General features: G+C 39.5%; 1 long non-coding RNA gene across 1 annotated transcript in view; it reads right to left on the bottom strand.

Annotated features, from left to right (window-relative positions):
- Nucleotides 1-23,575, bottom strand: part of LOC309863026 — a 98,040-nt gene that overhangs the window by 13,061 nt on the left and 61,404 nt on the right. The window contains exons 9-10 of the long non-coding RNA XR_014310856.1: nucleotides 17,540-17,656; nucleotides 7,227-7,285 (exon numbers count right to left, since the gene is read on the bottom strand). This is a non-coding gene — a long non-coding RNA (uncharacterized lncRNA). The remainder of the gene's footprint in view (nucleotides 1-7,226; nucleotides 7,286-17,539; nucleotides 17,657-23,575) is intronic.

The raw sequence follows: 23,575 nt of genomic DNA, 5'->3' as shown, positions 1-23,575 counted from the left end.
CACTCCCCTCACTGAAATGGACAGATCATCCAAGCAAAAGATCAGCAAGGAAATAAAGGCCTTAAACGACACACTGGACCAGATGGACATCACAGATATATTCAGAACATTTCATCCCAAAGCAACAGAATACACATTCTTCTCTAGTGCACATGGAACATTCTCCAGAATAGATCATATCCTCGGTCCTAAATCAGGACTCAACCGGTATCAAAAGATTGGGATCATTCCCTGCATATTTTCAGACCACAATGCTCTAAAGCTAGAACTCAACCACAAAAGGAAGTTTGAAAAGAACCCAAATACATGGAGACTAAACAGCATCCTTCTAAAGAATGAATGGGTCAACCGGGAAATTAAAGAAGAATTGAAAAAAATCATGGAAACAAATGATAATGAAAATACAATGGTTCAAAAATCTGTGGGACACAACAAAGACAGTCCTGAGAGGAAAATATATAGCGGTACAAGCCTTTCTCAAGAAACAAGAAAGGTCTCAGGTACACAACCTAACCCTACACCTAAAGGAGCTGGAGAAAGAACAAGAAAGAAACCCTAAGCCCAGCAGGAGAAGAGAAATCATAAAGATCAGAGCAGAAATCAATGAAATAGAAACCAAAAAAACAATAGAAAAAATCAACGAAAGTAGGAGCTGGTTCTTTGAAAGAATTAATAAAATTGATAAACCCCTGGCCCGACTTATCAAAAAGAAAAGAGAAAGGACCCAAATAAATAAAATCATGAATGAAAGAGGAGAGATCACAACTAACACCAAAGAAATACAAACTATTATAAGAACATACTATGAGCAACTCTACGGCAATAAATTTGACAATCTGGAAGAAATGGATGCATTCCTAGAAACATATGAACTACCACAACTGAACCAGGAAGATATAGAAAGCCTGAACAGACCCATAACCAGTAAGGAGATTGAAACAGTCATTAAAAATCTCCAAACAAACAAAAGCCCAGGGCCAGACGGCTTCCCGGGGGAATTCTACCAAACATTTAAAGAAGAACTAATTCCTATTCTCCTGAAACTATTCCAAAAAATAGAAATGGAAGGAAAACTTCCAAACTCATTTTATGAGGCCAGCATCACCTTGATCCCAAAACCAGGCAAGGATCCCACCAAAAAAGAGAGCTATAGACCAATATCCTTGATGAACACAGATGCGAAAATACTCAACAAAATACTAGCCAATAGGATTCAACAGTACATTAAAAAGATTATTCACCACGACCAAGTGGGATTTATTCCAGGGCTGCAAGGTTGGTTCAACATCCGCAAATCAGTCAATGTGATACAACACATCAATAAAAGAAAGAACAAGAACCATATGATACTCTCAATAGATGCTGAAAAAGCATTTGACAAAGTACAGCATCCCTTCCTGATCAAAACTCTTCAAAGTGTAGGGATAGAGGGCACATACCTCAATATCATCAAAGCCATCTATGAAAAACCCACCGCAAATATCATTCTCAATGGAGAAAAACTGAAAGCTTTTCCGCTAAGGTCAGGAACATGGCAGGGATGTCCATTATCACCACTGCTATTCAACATAGTACTAGAGGTCCTAGCCTCAGCAATCAGACAACAAAAGGAAATTAAAGGCATCCAAATTGGCAAAGAAGAAGTCAAATTATCACTCTTCGCAGATGATATGATACTATATGTGGAAAACCCAAAAGACTCCACTCCAAAACTTCTAGAACTTATACAGGAATTCAGTAACGTGTCAGGATATAAAATCAATGCACAGAAATCAGTTGCATTTCTCTACACCAACAGCAAGACAGAAGAAATGGAAATTAAGGAGTCAATCCCATTTACAATTGCACCCAAAACCATAAGATACCTAGGAATAAACCTAACCAAAGAGACACAGTATCTATACTCAGAAAACTATAAAGTACTCATGAAAGAAATTGAGGAAGACACAAAGAAATGGAAAAATGTTCCATGCTCCTGGATTGGAAGAATAAATATTGTGAAAATGTCTATGCTACCTAAAGCAATCTACACATTTAATGCAATTCCTATCAAAGTACCATCCATCTTTTTCAAAGAAATGGAACAAATAATGCTAAAATTTATATGGAACCAGAAAAGACCAAGAATAGCCAAAGGGATATTGAAAAAGAAAGCCAACGTTGGTGGCATCACAATTCCGGACTTCAAGCTCTATTACAAAGCTGTCATCATCAAGACAGCATGGTACTGACACAAAAACAGACCCATAGATCAATGGAACAGAATAGAGAGCCCAGAAATAGACCCTCAACTCTATGGTCAACTAATCTTTGACAAAGCAGGAAAGAATGTCCAATGGAAAAAAGACAGCCTCTTCAATAAATGGTGCTGGGAAAATTGGACAGCCACATGCAGAAAAATGAAATTGGACCATTTCCTTACACCACACACAAAAATAGACTCAAAATGGATGAAGGACCTCAATGTGCGAAAGGAATCCATCAAAATCCTTGAGGAGAACACAGGCAGCAACCTCTTCGACCTCAGCCGCAGCAACATCTTCCTAGGAACAACGCCAAAGGCAAGGGAAGCAAGGGCAAAAATGAACTATTGGGATTTCATCAAGATCAAAAGCTTTTGCACAGCAAAGGAAACAGTTAACAAAATCAAAAGACAACTGACAGAATGGGAGAAGATATTTGCAAACGACATATCAGATAAAGGACTAGTGTCCAGAATCTATAAAGAACTTAGCAAACTCAACACCCAAAGAACAAATAATCCAATCAAGAAATGGGCAGAGGACATGAACAGACATTTCTGCAAAGAAGATATCCAGATGGCCAACAGACACATGAAAAAGTGCTCCATATCACTCAGCATCAGGGAAATACAAATCAAAACCACAATGCTGTATCACCTCACACCAGTCAGAATGGCTAAAATCAACAAGTCAGGAAATGACAGATGCTGGCGAGGATGTGGAGAAAGGGGACCCTCCTACACTGTTGGTGGGAATGCAAGCTGGTGCAGCCACTCTGGAAAACAGCATGGAGGTTCCTCAAAATGTTGAAAATAGAACTGCCCTATGACCCAGCAATTGCACTATTGGGTATTTACCCTAAAGATACAAACGTAGTGATCCAAAGGGGCACGTGTACCCGAATGTTTATAGCAGCAATGTCCACAATAGCCAAACTATGGAAAGAACCTAGATGTCCATCAACAGATGAATGGATCAAGAAGATGTGGTATATATACACAATGGAATACTATGCAGCCATCAAAAGAAATGAAATCTTGCCATTTGCGACAACATGGATGGAACTAGAGCGTATCATGCTTAGCGAAATAAGTCAAGCCGAGAAAGACAACTATCATATGATCTCCCTGATATGAGGAAGTGGTGATGCAACATGGAGGCTTAAGTGGGTAGGAGAAGAATAAATGAAACAAGATGGGATTGGGAGGGAGACAAACCATAAGTGACTCTTAATCTCACAAAACAAACTGAGGGTTGCTGGGGGGAGGGGGTTTGGGAGAAGGGGGTGGGATTATGGACATTGGGCAGGGTATGTGCTTTGGTGAGTGCTGTGAAGTATGTAAACCTGGTGATTCACAGACCTGTACCCCTGGGGATAAAATATATGTTTATAAAAAATAAAAATTATATAAAAAAAAAAGAATCTCTTTGATGGTAATGTATAAAGGTATGTATCTCTTCAAATTTAGCCTCTTTGGAGTTCAGTAAGCTTGTTACACATAGTTGTTCATTATATTGGAAGTTTTCAACCATTATTTCTTCAAATACATTTTCTAGCTCTCTAGAAAATGTCCCCCACACACCCCCACCGTTGCAGATTCCTATTATTATGTATGTTGGTATTCTTGATGATGTCCCACAGGTCTCTCGAGCTCTGTTCATTTTTCTTCATTCTGTTTTTCTTTCTTTTCCTCAGACAAAATAATTTCAATTACTTACATTCAGGCTTGCTAGATTTTTTTTTCTGCTTGCCTACTCACATGTTGGTAGCCTACAGTGAATTCTTCATTTCAGTTATTACATTTTTCAACTCCAGAATTTCTATCTGGTTCTTTTTTATAATTTTTATCTCTTTATTGATATTATGCATTGAGTGAGACATCATTATTACACTGTCTTTTAGTTCTTTAGGCATGCTTTCCTTAGCTCTTTGAACACATTTAAAATGGTTGATTTAAAGCCTTTGTCTTGTAAGTCTAACATCTACACTTCGTCACTTTCTAGTGACTTTGTTTATTCCTGTGTAAAGGTCATACTTCCTTCTTTCTTTGCATATCTCATAAATTTTTGCCAAAGCTGAACATTTAAAACTATATGGTAATTCTGGAAATAAAATTTTTTCCCCACTCTCCAACCAGGGTTTGTTGTTGCTGCTGTTTATTGTTATTGTTCTTGATGGTTTAGTGACTTTACTGAAATAATTCAGTAAGTTCTGCATTCTTTGTTATGTGTCAATACTGTTATCTCTGCTTTGTTAGCTTAGTAGTCAACTAATAATAAGCAGAGATTTCCTTAAATTCCTGGAGTCAGTAAGTCTTACAGTCTTTGTAAAAGTGTTCTGTGTGCATACTGACCATTCCATCAACACTCAATTAGGAATTTAAGGTCTTTAACAGTTCTGCTTTAGCCTTTAGTTCTTGAGAAGAGCCTCAAAGTCAGTCACAAATGAGAACTGAAAGCATTCTCAGGTCTTTTCTGAGCATTCACAGAGGCCAAAGCATATACATAGGTTTCTAGATTCTCAAGAATATGTTAAAGCTCTTCAAGGCTATGAATGGAACTATCATCTTTGAGCTTTTCCTTTTAAGAATTTTGGGTAGCCTATTATTTGGCCCAATTGTTATCCACTATCTTGAGCAGCCATAATCTTAAGCAATTGTCCTTCATGGTATTCAACAGGCACCCCCAAGGGAAAGATTTTTCACACTAGGTGAGCTCTGAATCAGTTAAATAAGAACAGTACTGAAAATGGGCTCTTCCAGAAATCCATATGGCGGATCAAATAATAACAATTCTCTGCAAATAGGGCTTTCAAAGAGTTCCAATCCTGCTCTGCTCCCTCTAGTGGATGGCAGACTGCTAGTTTTCACTGGATTACAGGCTGTTGGTTCAAGGTTACCATAGAGCTTGAAATAAAGTGATGAGAATGGGGAGAATTAAAACTCCACTGTTCATACCAACTTTTCATATGAAGATTTAGCTATTTTTTCCTTGAATAAATGATGCTCCACAGATTGCTTTGAGCCTTTGGTTAATCTCCACAATTTTGAGAGAGTTAATTCTGGCAATTTTGCTGATGTTCTTATTGCTTTTTTGTTTTTTTGTTTTTTAAAGATTTATTTATTTATTTATTTGACAGAGAGATCACAAGTAGACAGAGAGGCAGGCAGAGAGAGAGAGAGAAGCAGGCTCCCTGCTGAGCAGAGAGCCCGACATGGGACTCGATCCCAGGACCCCGAGATCATGACCTGAGCAAAGGCAGCGGCTTAACCCACTGAGCCACCCAGGGTGCCCCTGTTCTTATTGTTTTTATGGGGGAAAGGATCTTCAAAGGTTTTTGTTGTTGTTGTTGTTTGTTTGTTTGTTTTGTTTTGTTTTTCCATCATTTTCACTGAGGTCCAATCCAGATTCATTTTATATCAATGTTTCTTTGCTCTGTTTGGCCCACTTTCATTTCTGGCTGTTCTGTTTCTGTTCCTTTACATTCCAGTTTCCTTATTTCCCACTTTCAATCAATTTTTTTTTTTTTTTTTTGGTCAGACCTCAAGTCTTGCAAATATTCCTTACTTAGGGATTTTATCATCTCTCCTCCAGATTATTCCAGTAGTAACCAAATTGGCCAATTTACAGCATGTTTTATTCTAACCTTTCACCACCCCAGAACTAGATTGATCATTTAAAAATATAAACATGACCTTGTCTTCCCTTGCTTAAGCCCTTCCATAGATCCACATCACCTTCAGGATAAAGTCCAATTGTTATCATGGCAGGGTATACAATGCCCTCTTAATATGGCCCTAAATCTCCTTTTTACCCCTCCAGCTCCCACCCTAGCCCTATATAAATATGAAATTCCATGTAAATTCTGCACTCTCATTAGTATTCTTTTCCCTTGTTCTCCTAATGAATTCATTCATTCATTCACTCAATACTTATTTTCTAAATACCTACTATGTGTCAGGTACTATGTAAGGCACAGGGTAAAAGGAAGTGAACAAGACCAGCAAAGTTCTTCTCCCTGCAGATGTTACATCAGAGAAAGAAACTAGCTATGATCAAGTAAAGTAATTTTTAAAATAACTGGATGAGTACAAAATGCTGTAATTTCAATGAAGAGATTAAATGGATAATGTTAACTAAAGAAACCTTCATCAATTGGTTTAGGAAGAATAGTTCTCTCTTAAAAAAAAATAAAAACTATTTGAACTGAGACCTAAACATTGGCAAGGAGCCAGTAAGACATGAGAGGAAAAAGACTCTATGCAAAAGCCCTCAGACCAAATGAAACCCAGATAGAAATTAAAATCGAGAAAAATGTCTCCCAGACTTCCATACATTCCAGGGAACACACACACATGTTTACACATGCGCACACTTAACTTAGGTTCCTAAAGTGAGTAACTGCTGAACAGACCGGCTGACAGATGGGAAATCCTTGCACGGAGCTGTGACAAGGGGAAGTCTGTGGGAAAAGGCGCTGTTTTTTAGCTGACCCACCCTTGCTGAGGGAGTCCAAAGTTTCCCTTGGATTCATTCCCACCTGAACTTCCACCCTTATGAGCTAAAAAGACCTTTAACATTCATGTTTTATAAAAAGAAAGAGATGAGGATTAAGTAGCAGCTGCTTAGTGCTTGGGTAGAGAAGAAACATATACATGCTTGGTTGTAAAATGATTATATTTTAAAAACTTAAAACCCTCCACCCATGCTTCTCAGTCTTGTGATCCAGTTAAGGAGTGTTGTGTAAACAAAGCCCTTTAAGGTAAAGGGCAAGAGGAATGAGAAAGTGTTCCACAAAGAGGGGTGTTGACTGAGGAGGTGATAAACTCTAGCAACTAATAGAGTGTCCAGCCCACAGGGGCCCTGCTGACATTGAGGATTTCTTGTAGAAGTAGAACCACAGCCTGATGGTCCTGCAAAATTCTTCCTGATGCTGCCACTTTTTGCATTCATTTGTTTAATAAATAACTGTTGAGTACTTACAATGTGCTAGCTCCTCAAGCTCAAAGATACATCAGTGAAAGATCTCTTGTAGCATTATCCTAATGGGGAGAAAAACAGACAATGAATAAATAAATAAATAACATAAAGACTGTGTCAGATGTTACTAAGTGCCATGAAGGAAGACTAAGGTAGGAAAGGGAATTAAGCAGAGCTAAGAGGTTCTGTTTCATGCCAAGATCGAATAACGGTAACAAAATTTACCCTTCCATTTAAAACAACTGTTAAATCTGGATCAAACATATAAAACAATTGTTTCCAAGTCATCAGATATCAAGTGAATGATAGGCAGGGGCAAGAAACAAACAAAGCAAGCATGCTGCCTAGAGAAATTTTCCGGGTTGGAGTGTAGGGAGGAGCAGCACAGGCCAAGCCCAGCATATTTCCTGATTTGAGAAGATGGAACTGAGAGTCTGGGGAGACCAAGGAAGCTAGACTTTTTAGGAAAGTATACCAGCGACAGGACAGAGCCATTCAGAGAGAAAAGTCTGGGGATCTTCAAAAGGTCCACCCTTAGTATCTCAAGTACTGATCAGCACATTCATGTGAGGAAACTCCCCAAGGATGGGACAAGAATGATTGGTGGTAAAGTGTGCCTGAAGGATTTGAGGCACATCAAGAGACTTGATTTGGCTGTGGAGTTCCAGGAGAAAACAGTAGGAGGAGAAGTCAGAGAAGTAATGGCAGCAGGGGCCAGCTTAGGCAGGGACTTATAAACCACTGGAAGGACTTCTGGGTTTTGCTGCAAGTGAGATAGGAGCCATGAGAGAGTTTTAAAGAGAAAAGTGGTATATTCTGCTTATGTTTTAATTTAAAAGAATCACTCTCAAACACGGAGAATGTATTTTTGGGACAAGCAAACTCTGAAAACTTTGGAGGCTGTTTTTATAATCCAGCAGTTCATGGTGGTCAGGACCATGGAATAGAAGTGGAGGTGGTAAGACTATATCAGACCGTGGATGTATTTTGGGAGAACCAAAGGATTTGTTAATGGGTTTATTCTAGAAAGTAAGTCAGTCTTTTTCTTTTTTTTTTAAGATTTTTATTTATTTATTTGACAGAGAGAGAGAGTAAGCACAAGCAGGGGGAGTGGCAGGCAGCTGGAGAAGCAGGCTCCCTCCCAGAGCAGGGAGCCTGATGTGGGACTCAATACCAGGAGCCTGGGATCATGACCTGAGCCCATGGCAGATTCATAACCAACTGAGTCACTGAAAGTAAAGCTGTCTTAATATTAGGGAATCTTTCATATTTGACTTCTATCTTATTCCTTTCTTCTATTCATGTAGCTGATGTTGTGAGCTAACTTGGGATTTTCTCCAAGACTACCCATCCTCTCTATTTTATTTAATTTTTTTTTCAAAGAACCAGAGTGTAAAGATCTGAGACTTGGGTTGGGTTTAGGTATACTGAAATAGAAGAAATAGTTGTCTTTGCCTACTTTTGTCTGAATCCTACCTAGCTTAAGAAACATTGGTGTTCTAATGTGGCCCAGCCTTGCTTTCTAGAGTTCTTTAAATTAGAATATGATCTTATTTGTAGTTATTCCTTGTGCATATTTCCTCTTCAGGAACTTCATTAGGAGGAGTAACAGGAACTTGAGATAGGACTCAGGTATCCCTAGTTCCTCAGACTCACTGCCATAATATTATTGAGATCCACACATTATTCCTAATAGGATGTTATTAATATAACTTATCACATCAATGAATTACAGAATACAAGTCTGTATTCATTTTAACAAATTTTTAAGCTGTAAAAAATTCAAAATCTGTTCTTGTTTATTTTGAATTTTAGTAAAATTGAAGACTATTTTTTAACATGACAAAGGATATTGATCTTGAAATTAATTGACAGAAGGATCCTTAAGTGTAGCATATGAGATAAATTTGTATGAAAGTCAAAGATAAGACAAAAAAAAACAAGGTGCCCTGTACATTACTTACTATTCTTGTATTCCAAAGAACCAGCCTTTACTGAACTGAGAAACCTGAGTTTTGGGGTGGAATGAGAAAGAAAAGAGACACAAAGGATTGGATCCTGAAGGTAGGTCAAAGGTGGCAGCCAATGCTGCTTATTGGTTTACAGCTCTTTTATATGATTCAAGCACAATACAATCACAGGAGAGTCACCTTAATCATTGCAATTACAATTAAATAGAACAATCAACATAACAAACTACCTGTAAATAAGTTTTCGCCCTATTACACTACATTGTGGCAAAGCAATTAGCTTAAGAGCAAATCTCCTTTTCTAGGCCCTCTCCCTACTATGTGGTTTGCTTGCTTCTGCAAGCTGAGGTTATGGCAGTGTTTTAGAGCTGAACCATGATGGGTAGGGCTGGTCTCTGTCCTGGCCCTACAACTGCAAGGACCCTGTCAGCTTGCTCTCTGGTCACCACACTTGCATAATTTCTGGATAATACAGTAAGACAAAATAAAGAAAAAAGACTTAGACAGGTCTTGTATGCTTTATAAGTGTCTTATAAGTGAAAAGCTTTATTTATTTGGAAAGTATATCGTTATACACTTAGAAAACATACACAAAAAATATTGAATGGGGTCAGGAATGGGCAAAATAGGCAAACGGAATTAAAAGGTATAAACTTCCGGCACAGTTGGGTGGCTCAGTTCATCAAGCATCTGACTCTTGATTTCAGCTCACGTCCTGAGGATGAGCCCTGAATTGGACTTCATGCTCAGTGGGGGGGGGGGGGGGGGGGGTCTGCTAGAAATTTTCTCTCCCTCTCTCTCTACCCCCACCTCCCCTTGCGCTCTCTCTCTCTCTCATTTTCTCTTTAAAATAAATAAATAAATATATTATTTTTAAAGTTATAAACTTTCAGTTATAATTAAGTCATGAAGATAGAAAGTATAGCATAGGGAATATAGTTAATAATATTGTAATAATGTTGTGTGGTGGCAGATGGAGACTATTTACCAGGTGAGCACTGAGTAATGTATAAAATTGACAAATCACTATGCAATACATCTGAATTAATAAAACATTGTACATCAACTACACTTCAAAAAGATGTTCTTTCAAAAATAAAAATTGTAAAAAATGAATGAAAAACTTTTGAGCTAATAAGATAGTTCAGTAATGTGGCTACAAATATGTATTTTTTAAAAATTTTTTTAAATTTTTTTTAAGATTTTATTTATTTATTTGACAGAGAGAGAGATCACAAGTAGGCAGAGAGGCAGGCAGAGAGAGAGGAAGGGAAGCAGGCTCCCTGCTGAGCAGATAGCCCGGTGTGGGGCTTGATCCCAGGACCCTGGGATCATGACCTGAGCCAAATACAGAGGCTTTAACCCACTGAGCCACCCAGGTGCCCCAATTTTTTTTTTATTTTTTTTTAAATTTATTTTCAGTGTAACAGTATTCATTATTTTTGCACCACACCCAGTGCTCCATGTAATCCGTGCCCTCTCCAATACCCCCCACCTGGTTCCCCCAACCTCCCACCCCTCACCCCTTCAAAACCCTCAGATTGTTTTTCAGAGTCCATAGTCTCTCATGGTTCACCTCCCCTTCCAATTTCCCTCAACTCCCTTCTCCTCTCCATCTCCCCTTGTCCTCCATGCTATTTGTTATGCTCCACAAATAAGTGAAACCATATGATAATTGACTCTCTCTGCTTGACTTATTTCACTCAGCATAATCTCTTCCAGTCCTGTCCATGTTGCTACAAAAGTTGGGTATTCATCCTTTCTGATGGAGGCATAATACTCCATAGTGTATATGGACCACATCTTCCTTATCCATTCATCTGTTGAAGGGCATCTTGGTTCTTTCCACAGTTTGGCAACTGTGGCCATTGTTGCTATAAACATTGGGGTACAGATGGCCCTGCTTTTCACTACATATGTATCTTTGGGGTAAATACCCAGTAGTGCAATTGCAGGGATAGGGAAGCTCTATTTTTAATTTCTTGAGGAATCCCCACACTGTTTTCCAAAGAGGCTGCACCAACTTGCATTCCCACCAACAGTGTAAGACGGTTGCCCTTTCTCCACATCCTCTCCAACACATGTTGTTTCCTGTCTTGTTAATTTTGGCCATTATAAATGGTGTAAGGTGGTATCTCAATGTGGTTTTAATTTGAATCTCCCTGATGGCTAGTCATGATGAGTATTTTTTCATGTGTTTGATAGCCATTTGTATGTCTTCATTGGAGAAGTGTCTGTTCATATCTTCTGCCCATTTTTTTATATGGTTGTCTGTTTTGTGTGTGTTGAGTTTATATTTTTATTTATTTATCTGACAGAGATCACAAGTAGGCAGAGAGGTAGCCAGAGAGAGAGAGGAGGAAGCAGGCTCCCTGCCAAGCAGAGAGCCCGATGTGGGGCTCAACCCCAGGGTGCTGAGATCTTGACCTGAGATGAAGGCAGAGGCTTTAACCCACTGAGCCATCCAGGTGCCCCTACAAATATGTATTTTAAAATAGTTTTCCATATATATATATATATATATATGATAAGATATAATAAAGAAGATTATAAAAAAAGAAGATTCTTTATACAGTAAAAACATTTTAACTTCCTATGAATAGACCTAAAAAGAAATTTTCTAGATTCATATTAAGAGTACTTTTATTCTATGTATAGAACTTATAGAACTTATACTATATTGGGAAGCCTGGGTGGCTCAGTTGGTTGGGTGACTGCCTTTGGCTCAGGTCATGATCCCAGCATCATGAGATGGAGTCCCACATCAGGCTCCTTGCTCGGCAGGGAGCCTGCTTCTCCCTCTGCCTCTGCCTACCACTCTGTCTGTGCACTCTCTCTCTCTCTAACAAATAAATAAATTTTTAAAAAATCTTTAAAAAAATAAAAATAAAATAAATAATATAAAATAAGAACTTATACTATATTGACATAATACTATGTGCAAATTAACACCTTGACTGTAGGAAAATCAAAGGGACAGTATTGGAGGCTTGGAGCTCAGTTGAGAAGTCATTGATATATTCAAGGCAAGAGATGATAAGACTCTGAAGTAGGAGAGTGGCAACTGATCTGGTAAGAGGGAGAAAACTTGGTTGATATTTAAGAGCTAAAGTTTGACAGAGGGTGGTAAAGGAGTAAATGAAAGGTGGGGGGAAGAGTTCAGGATAAATCCTAGCTGTATACAAATTAACTGAATAAGCCAGGGAGTATGGGCATAAGAGCAGGAGATGGAAAGGAAAAAATGTTGAGACATGTTGTGTTTAAGTTCCTATGAGACATCAAAGTGAAAATCCAGGCCCCTTAATGTGTGATTCTTGACTTAGAAGAGATTATTTCATTTATTCTCTTGATTTAATAAAAATTTATTGAGATCTTGATCATAGATATAGACTTAAGTGTCATCAGCCTATAGAATTTCAGGAATTAGAGGTGATTACCAAGGAAGAATGGATTAAATGGGATAAGAAAGGACAAGGGATCACCAACAATTAACATCCAGCAGGAAACAAGGAACCATAAAAGAATATGAGAAGGAATCCCAAGAGGTAAATGGAAGAGCAGGTTGGCATGGTGGAGCAGAAACCAGAGATGACAATGAAGGGACTGATAATTGTACCTAAAGGCAGGGAGAAGTTAAACAACATGAGACTTTGAAAGAGCCTCAAAATCAGAAAACTACTGATGATACTCACTTGATAAATGAGTTGAAAAGTAAAAGAGATAAACAGATGAAGAAAGCAAAAGAAGAAAACTCTTTTGAAATTTGTCCATGAAGAGAAAAGGAAGTTGTGAAACTCTAATATAGGCGGTGAGAGTCAAAAGAAGGTATTTTCTTTTTTTTTTTTATTGTGTTATGTTAGTCACCATTAAATACATCATTAGTTTTTGATGTAGTGTTCCAAGAATCATTATTTATGTACAACACCTAGTGCTCCATGCAATACGTGCCCTCCTTAATACCCACAACCAGGTTCACTCATCACCCCACCCCCCCACCTCTAAAACCCTCAGTTTTTTTTCTCGGAGTCCACAGTCTCTCATGGTTCATCTCCCCCTCTGATTTCCCCTAATTCACCTTTCCTTTCCTTTTCCTAATGTCCTCTGTGTTTTTCCTTATGTTCCACAGTAAGTGAAACCATTTGATAATTGGTTCTCTGCTTGACTAATTTCTCTATGAACCAGCAATTGTACTACTGGGTATTTACCCCAAAGATACAGATATAATGAAAAGAAGGGCTATATGTATCCCAGTGTTCATAGCAGCAGTGTTCACAATAGCCAAACTATGGAAAGAGCCAAGATGCCCTTCAGTAGAAGGTATTTTCTAAGACAATTATCCTCATAGTGGTTTTAGGGGAATTCTTGTCCAAAGATCAAGGGAGATTACCTTCTCTCCACTGTGGCCCCTAATTATAAATATATATATTTTTAAATAAGGCAGTGAGTAAATCACTCAGAACTCATAAAGGCAGGCATACATTATACTGGGTTAATCAAGAAAAAATGTCCCTTTATTTCCCATTCAAGAAAACATAAGTAATACCCAAAAGTTGCCCATGCTGGCTTCTCAGACTTAAGTAAATATGTCCTATTATGATATTTTGGGCTACAAGTAACAGAAAACCTCAATTCTACTTGCTTAATTGAAAAATATTTTTATCATCTCACACAAAGGAAGCCCAGTGGTAGAAGAACTCTTGGGTTGGTTAATTCGGACAATAAAAAATCATGGATTTTGGGGGTGCCTGGGTGGTTCTGCCATTAAGTGGCTGCCTTCAGCTCAGGTCATGATACCAGGGTCCTGGGATGGAGCTCCACATAGGGCTCCCTGCCCTGTGGGACATCTGCTTCTCCCTCTGCCACTCCCTCTGCTTGTGTTCCCTCTCTTGCTGTCTGTCAAATAAATAAATAAATATTTAAATATATATTTATATATAACATATAAGTATTATATATTATATATAATAAGTATGTAATTATATATAATATAATATATATAAATCTGATATATATATCTACACACACATATATATCAGATTTTACTGGTGCAAGAACCTGGTGGGGGGAACAGTCAAGGCTGGGGGTTGCCTGTGCTGCCCATGCCTAAGAGAGTAAATTTCATTCAGAGCAGTCACGTTAGCAAGCTCATTTGACTGGCACACCCAGCTGTGTTCTCAACCACTCTATGAGAAATGAAGATGGTATGCAGATATCTTTCCTGATTTTTGCTTCCATTTCTCAGTCTGTTTACAGTTTGCTCAGAGAAGAAATATGTTATTTGCTGAACCTCATCAAATTCCAACACCAATGATGAGTATGTGACAAGATGAAATTCTGGCAATGTAACTGAGACTTTTCTGAATAAGTGGCATCTAATAGCACAGAGGTGATCAATGGTGAACAAAGATCCTAAACAATTTTTTTAATTAATTTATAACATAGAAAATGGTCTTTCCTGATGCCAAGGCTTAAAAGTGCAGTATCAAAACTTTGTTTTAGTTCTGAAAGTTTAGCTCAAATAGCAAAAGCCAGTCCCCAAAGGATTCTGTACATAACATTAATATCTATAAACCAGTATTCTTCAAACTACAGGCTGGGATTTATTAGCAGAATGTGAAATCAACATATTAAGTTGCAACTAGATTTTTTATTTTTTTAACATTTTTTAAAGATTTTATTTACTTATTTGCGAGAGAGAGAGAGAGAGAGAGAGAGAAGGAGCCCAAAGGGAGATGGAAAAGCAAGTTCCCTGCTGAGCAGCTATGCACCTCCCCATCTCCCCAACTCCAACATGGGGCTCAATCCCAGGACCTTGAGATCATGACCTGGGCCCAAGGCAGACACTTAAACTGACTAAACCATCCAGGTGCCCCAGTAACTAGATTTTTTAAATGAGAGACCAGAATAGAATAAAACATGAGAGGGCATTTACGTAGACAAGGATAATTATTGTTTTTTGAAATGTTTATTTTGCATGCACACACATGCTTGTGTGTGTATGTTGGGCCTCCGTGTAAAATATGTTTCTTACTGTGAGTTGTGTCAAATGCTTGAAAGGCACCACCATAAATGATAAATTTGGGAAAATATTGAGGAAGAGTCTGATTGCCCAGCCTCTCAATGGACTAGATAAATGAGCTCCAACTGAGAAAATGCATCAGGTCAGAGGTGACAAGAGTATGAAAGAACTGAAAGAACTGCAGTGGTCCCCTGCTTATCCTTAGTATCACTTTCTATAGTTTGTTAACTAATGGCCAACTGTGACCCAAAGGCAAATGATCCTCCTCCAGACAAAATGGGCAGAAGGTCAATAGTAGCTTAACGCTACATCACAATGCCTACATCATTCACCTCCCTCATCTCATCCTGTGACCTTTCATCGTCTCACCTCATCACCAGAAGAAGGGTGAGTATAGGACAATAAGATATCTTGAGAGGGAGAGAAAGACCACATTCACACAACTTTTATTATAGTATTTTGTTACAAATGCTGTATTTTATTTTTGTTATTAATCTGCTACTGTGCCTGCTTATAAATTAAACTTTATCATAGCTATGTATGTATAGGAAAAAACATGGTATGTACAGGGTTCAGTACTATCCATAGTATCAGGCATCCACAGGAAGTCCTGGAACACATCCCCTGTGGATGAGGGGGTATTCCTGTATATCAAAGGCGCAGCCTCAGGGTGTTTTGCATCCTGAGCCAGACATTTGGGAGAGGGAAGAGCATTGCCAGGAGGAGGGGCAGCAAATGCAAAGAATAGAAAGTGGGGAAATATAATGACTATTCAGCAGATAAAGAAGATGTTCATCTAGCTGAAGCCAAGTTAGACTGAATGGAAAGCTAAGCCAAATTGGATGTTCCTATAGTCAGAGAATTGTTCTTGATGGTCAGTGGAGTGTCATGGAATATTTTTGCTCTGGTGACTGACATGAAGATAACAGGATGGCCTGGAAGAGAAAGGAACTGAAGGTAAGAAGAATTTTTTTTAAATCTCGTGAATAGGTAGGCCCAAGGGATTACATAATATGTGTAGCAAAATTACAAATATGATTATTCCAGGGTGAAAGACTTAAAGTTCTCAGGGATGGTGAAAAGGGCACCTGGGTGGCTCAGTCAGTTAAGTGGTGAATTCTTGATTTCAGCTCAAGCCATGATCTCAGGATCCTGGGATAGAGCCCCGTGTCTGCTTCAACACCCCCTGGGGCATTCAGCCGGGAGTCTGCTTCAGGATTCTCTCTCTCCTTCTGCCCCTCCCCCTGCTTGCTCTTTCTCTCTCTCTCTCATAAATAAATTTTTAAAATAAAAATTTCTCAGGAATGAGGTACACGGAAAGGACAAAAGAAAAGAGTTCTAGGATGAAAGTCTCTTTCTCTTGGCCATTGCAAATAAGTCTACTTGTTAACATTGGTGGAATAACTAGTATTGTTAATATCATAAATGTTTCATGCTCCTATTACACCTCAAAGTGCTTTCACAACCACTAGTCCTTTGATTTTCACAATCACCTTAAGAGGCAATGAGGGGATATACCACTATCTCTGTTTTAAAGGTGGTGACACTGTATCCCAAGAGCCTTGTGACTTCCTAAAACCACACAGTTAGTGATGAGACTAACTCATCAGGCCTTCTCGCTCTTAGCCCAGGATTCTCTGTATGACAGGTCATACCTCACAGACCAAAACATTCTCAAATAATGACCCATCGATCTATTGATTAAGATTATTCCAAGAATTGAAATGGCCTAATATTTCAAGGAGAAAGCCCATGCAAAAGGCCACTGTGGCTTGGTGTAAGTTTATTTAATAAATATTTTTCTTATTTGGAGGTTTTAATTTTAAGTATGTGGTCTACTCTTTTTGTATGATTATTTGCTCAAAAAAATTTTAGTCAGCAACACACCTCATAAAAATTTAATATGTTTCAGAGCCCTTTTTACTGTTTAAAAAAGCACAAATCAGGCATTCCTGAATTTTGAATGTGGCGCCCCTGTAATTGGGCTCTCTTTCTGAGGAAGGCCCTTCCAAACCTCATAGTGAAATTGCACTTTTTAAAAGAAAACAACATTTGAACAGAGAGTTGTCTCAGACTTGTCCTCCACTCACCAAGAATCTGAACATCAACCTCTCAGATATGTCATGACTGCTCCATTCACCTGCATATTTCTTTCTTAAATCTTGAAAAAGCCCTGCTCTCAAGTCTTGCCCTGGCTTCCAGAGATACGGAGAGGGAAGATGATGACTCAGCAGCCAAAGAGCCCTGAGTTTGGATGGCAGCTCTGGCTCTCCATGGACAGATAGCTTTGACCAAGTTAACTCATCTCTCTGGCCTCATTTTCTTACCTGTATCATAAAGTGGTGATATTTCACATCACAGGGTTATGCATGGTTGTAAGAGAGCAGATTGGGAAACACTGAGCCTGAAGTGGGCCTCATGGAATATTCACCACCTAAGAGCCTCTGAAAGACAAGGTTTGTAAGAGAACAATCACTGGATTCAATAAGTTACTTAGAGAATCAGCACTTGGCCCTCCCAGCCTTGCTCTTTTATCAGGCCAAAAGATTTATACACATGGGCTCTTACCTGGTCATAGTCTATAACCATGGAGCAAAGAATTGATAAAGTTTATTCAAAGTTGGAAAGCAACAGCCCTGACTTCTTCAATTCCTTCAATCAAAAAAAATATTTATTAAACATTTACTATGTGCCAGCCAATGTTTGGGGCATTGAGAGTATAGAAATAAAGATGATGGGAAAGATTCTTCTTTCTACTGAAGAATACAGGCAATAGGTAGACAAGCAAATAAACAAGAATAATAACTGATAAAGATTGGTATAACATAGAAGATTAAGATAAGGTGGCCTGAAAGAATGTTGGGAGAAAGTCAAAGAAGTCCTTTCCAAGGAAGTGACATTTAATCTGAGAGCCAGATTAGATATTAGAACACTTAATCTGATTCGAGTGGCCTGCTCATGCAAGAATCAAAAGAAAGAACAAAAACTCTACAGTGTAAATCAACTTGGGGTTCTCATGGAAGAGAAGGAACACCAGTATGGCTGGCATGAACAAGTGCAGCTGGCATTGTAGGATGATGAGAGGTTGACCAGAGATGAATGTGAGGAAGGAAGAAACCAGATTATTCAGTACCTTATAGTCCAGGGAAAGAGGCAAGATTTTGTTCTAGGAGGAATTGAGACCATCAGTGGTTATTAAACAAGGAAGCATCATGATGTAAGGTTTTTTAAAGTTCACTTAGTCTGCTCTTTGGAGAGAAAAACTCCAGACTAAGACAAGAACAGGACATCTTGTTGAAGGTATTACAGAGGTCTAGAAAGGAAAAGGTGGTCATCAGACTATGTAGCTCATGGTGGAGATGGAGAGAACATAGAATATATTCTGGAGAGCTGAGAAAATCTGGGGGGTCAGTACCATAAAGAGAGAACCAACCTAGAATGTTGGCTTAGTCAAGTGGGTGAATTATGGTACTGTTCACTGATAAGAAAAAGATGGGGAAGGAGTGGGTGGAGGGAAGAAGAGAGGAAGAAATTTAAATGTTCTTCTTTGGCTTTATGAAAAGACTAGACCTCAGAGCAGGAGTAAAGACTAGTCTGTCCTTGGAGGAGCCTTCATATTTCCATTCCTAGGGCTCTGTGTAATGCTATACACAGCCTTATTACTTCATATGGACCAAGGTATAACATATGGACCAAAGAGCACAACTTTGAAATTCCTGATCTGTTGCTTTATCCACAAGCCCTTAATTTCTTCCCACTTTAATTTTCTATCTTATAAAATTGAAATTAAAAAGACTTATTTTGCCTATTCCATGGAATGCTGTATCAAAATTAGACATATATGAAAAAATATTTTGAAACTATAAGGCACAGGACAAACATAAGTTTTAAGGAAAGAATTAGGATCCCATGTTAGAAGGTAAGCTTTCTGTGGATAGGGATTCTGTCTGTCTCAATCATAATCTCCAGCACCTAAAACGAAAGTACACAATAAATATATGTTGAATGAATGAATAATAACAGATTCTTCTAGAATGTAGGACTAGAGGGCATTAACACCAATGATCCCCATAACATTACACTATAGTTTTTCTACACATCTGTTTCACAGGACTACCAAAGTTCAGCATACAGTAGGTGTGCAATGGACACCTAGCAAATCTGATTCTCAGCAAATGAGACTGTGAATGGCCAGCAGCCAACTCACAAGCAATGTGTCTCACTGGACAGCCACACCAATCAATGCCCTTGGACATCTCCTGCCTTAAGGGCCTCTCAAACCTGAGTGCTCATGCAAAGCAAAATGTGCCAAAGACAAAAGGGAACACAGGAAACCATGGGATCACCATGGCACCTCCTATCGAGTGCTACTTTCACTAGAAAAGTGGGTGGGAAACTGAGGATAAAAAATATCCCAACTCTTAGGTCTCAGCTGTTCCCAGTTCATGGTTATATTGAGTTTTCAAAAGGTATTTGTTGCATGAAAGAACAAATAAATTCATGCATACATATGAAGACACTTAGGGATACTCTAAAATAGAATTCCTTTTTTTATTTTAAGATTTTATTTAATTATTTATTTATTTGAGAGAAGAGACAGCAAGTGTGGGGGAAGAACAGAGTGAGAGGGACAAGCAGACTCCCCACTGAGTGCAGAGCCCAACACGGAGCTCAATCCCACGAGCTCAAGATGAGGATCTGAGCTGAAATCAAGAGTCAGACGCTCAACCAACTGAGCCACCCAGGCACCCCCAGAGTTCCTATTTTTCAGAAGACAAACAGGATTCTTAAGAATTTCAAGGTTGAAATGGATCATGCCCAGCTATGATCCCTAGATTTCAATGGTTAAAGGAGCATGAACATTCTCTGCACTTTGAGTGGCACTGATGTATACGAAATGGGATAAAAAATGGAAGGTCCCAAATGCAGGTGCTACCTCACGGCTGCAGTTGGCTCACCATCTCTCCAAACACCATCTCCAGTCCCTTAACTTTAGGAAATTTAGAGAATTCACCTTCCAAAATGTCAGTTCTTTAACTCAGCACACAACATGGTGGGAGAAAAGCGAGTCATCCTTCCAGACTCTGTCTTTAAAATAATTAGGCTGGGAGCGGTGTCTGGATGGCTCAGATAGTTGAGTGACTGACTCTTGGTTCCAGCTCAGGTCATGATCTCAGGGTCATGGGTTTGAGCCCAGAGTGGAGCTCCACACTCAGCAGGGAATCTGCTCAGGGACTATTGCCCTCTGCCCCTCCCTCAACTCGTGCATGTGCACATACACACATTCTCTCTCTCTCTAAAATAATCTTTTATAAAATTTGGCAGGGGAAAAAAAAGAAAGTAAAAGTGGAAAATTGATCATTACTGCTAATCCAGATAAAGGAAATATGAATGTGTATTTTATTATTTCTAGGTTTATATATATTTGAAATTTTTGATGATAAAAATAAAAAATCAAAATGTCAAGAAAAAGGAAAGCTATCTGGGAAGGTCACTGAAAAAATTAAATGCACACTCTGTGCTCAGTAACTATTCCACTAACTTGTGAGCTCACACATAGGCACACACTCTTAGCATCTTCTCCTTTGAGAATGTACAGAAACTCCTACTTTGGGGCAACATGATCAAACATATAACTTAATGCTGCTTCAAAGCCTCGTGTGGTAGTTTTGTGTCTAAGATCTCTTGGGCACAAAGACTGATGCCATTCATGTTGATGGGCCACTGAGTGTTTTCTATTGACTCTTTCTGGAAGGAGGGAGGAGGTAGAGAGAAGAGCTGCATCTCTGAAGTGACTCTTTTACACACACGTGATGAAAGCATGAACTTGGACAAGGTTTCTGAGCTGCACGACAAATCGCTGTGTTGTCACCGATGATGGTCTAAAGGTTGAGTGAGAGCTGGTGCATGAAGGGGCTAATAGGAACAGCATGTGGTCAGAGTGTGTAGTGCTAACTGCCTCCTGCTCCCTCCCCTCAAGAAGAAACAAAGAATGAGCAAAGGGCTTTCGGGCAGTGACTTATTCAAGAGTTTGGATTTAGGCTGTGGGTGATTATTGTATATTGACCTTTCGTTAGTGTCAATTTTTTTGCTCTTTTTGGTTTTTTTTTTTTTTTGGTTTTTTGGTTGTTTTTTTTTTTTTTTTTCTAATGAATGTATATTATGCTTTGAGGAGAAAATGGGAAATGACAAGAAAAACTTATTGCAACAAGAAGCTACTTTTAGAATACATCTTAGAAGCTGGAACAATTCAAGCCTGAACTGACATCTCACTTGGCAAGCAGAGCAGGTCTTAAGGTTCTCCTCATTGTACATTAGAGAAACTGAGTCATCAACTGGCCAGAAGGTGGGAAAATCTGACCTAGCCCTACACAGTGGGTATAGATGGAATGCAGGGGCTGTTCCCAGAGACAGGAAGGACAGGACAAAATATGCTTATTCCAGAGACAGGAAGGACAGGACAAAAACAGAGTGCATCTCCTTTCCATTGCTCCAGCCTGGAAGTGGCAAAGTCATGGCAAGGAGAACATTCCAACAACACGGATGTGAGCAGGATGACATTTCAAGTGCACAGAGCAGCTGATTAATTAGGACAGGAGATCAAGTATCAACAGTCTTCTGAAGGCCCAGAGCAGAGCAGCGAGGCCTCCCTGGGATTTGTGAGTGTTCTGAAACAGGCCTACAATAAATAAGACCCAGGAGGAAGGCCCTAGAGGGCTGAGATGCTGCTTCTCAGAGAGGCCGGGCAGAGGGGACTTTTTATTGTGGGCCTGTGGGATAGGCGATGCCCATATATGGATGTTCAGTTGACATTCCAAGTCTGCTTTCTGTAGAGGAAGGGCACTCCTGACGGGTGTGTGTTCCTGCAGCCCCCTGCATGTGCCGAGAGCCCCAAGGGCGAGGCTTCCACTAGAGCTGTCAGAAAGAGTTGACCGGGACCCAAAGAAATGTCCTTATCCCAGAACCCAGAGATGAACCCAGGTAAGGAGCATGTAACCTCCCGCACCGTGTTTGAGCCTCACAGGGGCACACGCTCATGCATTCCCTCTCTAATGCTGGCAGCAAATATCCACATAGCATAACTGCATGCCAGAAGCCATGCGAGGCCCTGGGCAATTGAATATTGCAACTAATCCCCATGCAATCATTTGTTCATTCACTCATTCATTCATCAAGCAGACATCCCAGAGCGCTGTTCACACAGTAAGTTCTAGAGTTGCAGCAGTGAGCAAGACAGACCTCATCCCTGACCTCACTGATAGCCTCATGGGTAAAGGGCATGCTGGGGTCAGATGGCCTCCGTTTAAAGCCCATGCACAGATCATTTGGCCTCCCTGAGGCTCTGTTTCTTCAACTGTAAAATGGGTATTATCCCACCTCCTCTACAGAATTGCTATGAGGTTCGGAAGTCAAAGATTGGAAAGCTGCCTCCAGTACTCACAGGTAGGTGAATATTCTATGGAGAGAGGGGCTCTTGCAAATTCACCCTAGGCTATTTACCTACAAAGAAGGCACCAAAAAGCTATATCGAGTTACTGGCTCATAAATGGGGAAAAAGGGAATTTCATAAAGAGACCACTGTGAATGCAATGACTTATTGAGTGTAGAAGGCTGTTGGGGTAGGGCAGAAATCATTTCCACTTATATTTGAAGAGCATTCTGTGGTTTACAAAGGCGTTTTTGTAAAGCATAGAGCACCTCGAAGAGGGTTAGCCTGGCTCAGGTGTGTATGTCCCAGAGCAGAAGCTGCTTACCTGGTTTGCCCACACTAGAGGCAAGAAACTGAACTCTGTTATTTAGTTACGAACTTCATAATGGATAGAATTTGAGAATTCCCTGACAATGATAGAATCCAGACTATAGAAAAAAACGAACTAAATGCAGATCTCTACAAAGGTATATATAAGCTGGTACTTCCCCTACAAACGCTGTTCTCTAGTTCTCACACTTCTCAGACACCACCACGTGCCCAGGTAGCAATTTTCAGTGATTGAAATAAGGAAAGAAGGGGGAAAAGAAGGGATATCTGGGGGATAAGTTCATTCAAATCTGCTGGGATGGACAGATTTTATTTAACAAAGCTTTCTGGAGGTTCTGCCACTTACCCCCTACTCCAAGTTGAGAGTCCCTGCAGGACAGAGTGGGGTTGGCATGAGCCCTGTCTCTCTGATGGGATCCTGTCCAGTAGCTGTACCTTTTTGGCCACCTGGATACTGCATCAGTCCCTGGTCCTCTCACGGCCCTATGATGATCAGAATTTAGCCCAACCTGCATAGGAACAGACATTTCCTCACTGTGGGACTGAATGCTTGATTGATAAGTATTCCCAGTCTGTTTACCTACAACTGTTTGTTTTTCTCAGG

This window comes from Mustela nivalis, assembly GCF_964662115.1.
Source record: "Mustela nivalis genome assembly, chromosome: 4".
NCBI classification, from domain to species: domain Eukaryota; kingdom Metazoa; phylum Chordata; class Mammalia; order Carnivora; family Mustelidae; genus Mustela; species Mustela nivalis.
The sequence above is the reverse complement of the archived record's forward strand: the minus strand, read 5'-3'. Positions and strand labels throughout refer to the sequence as shown.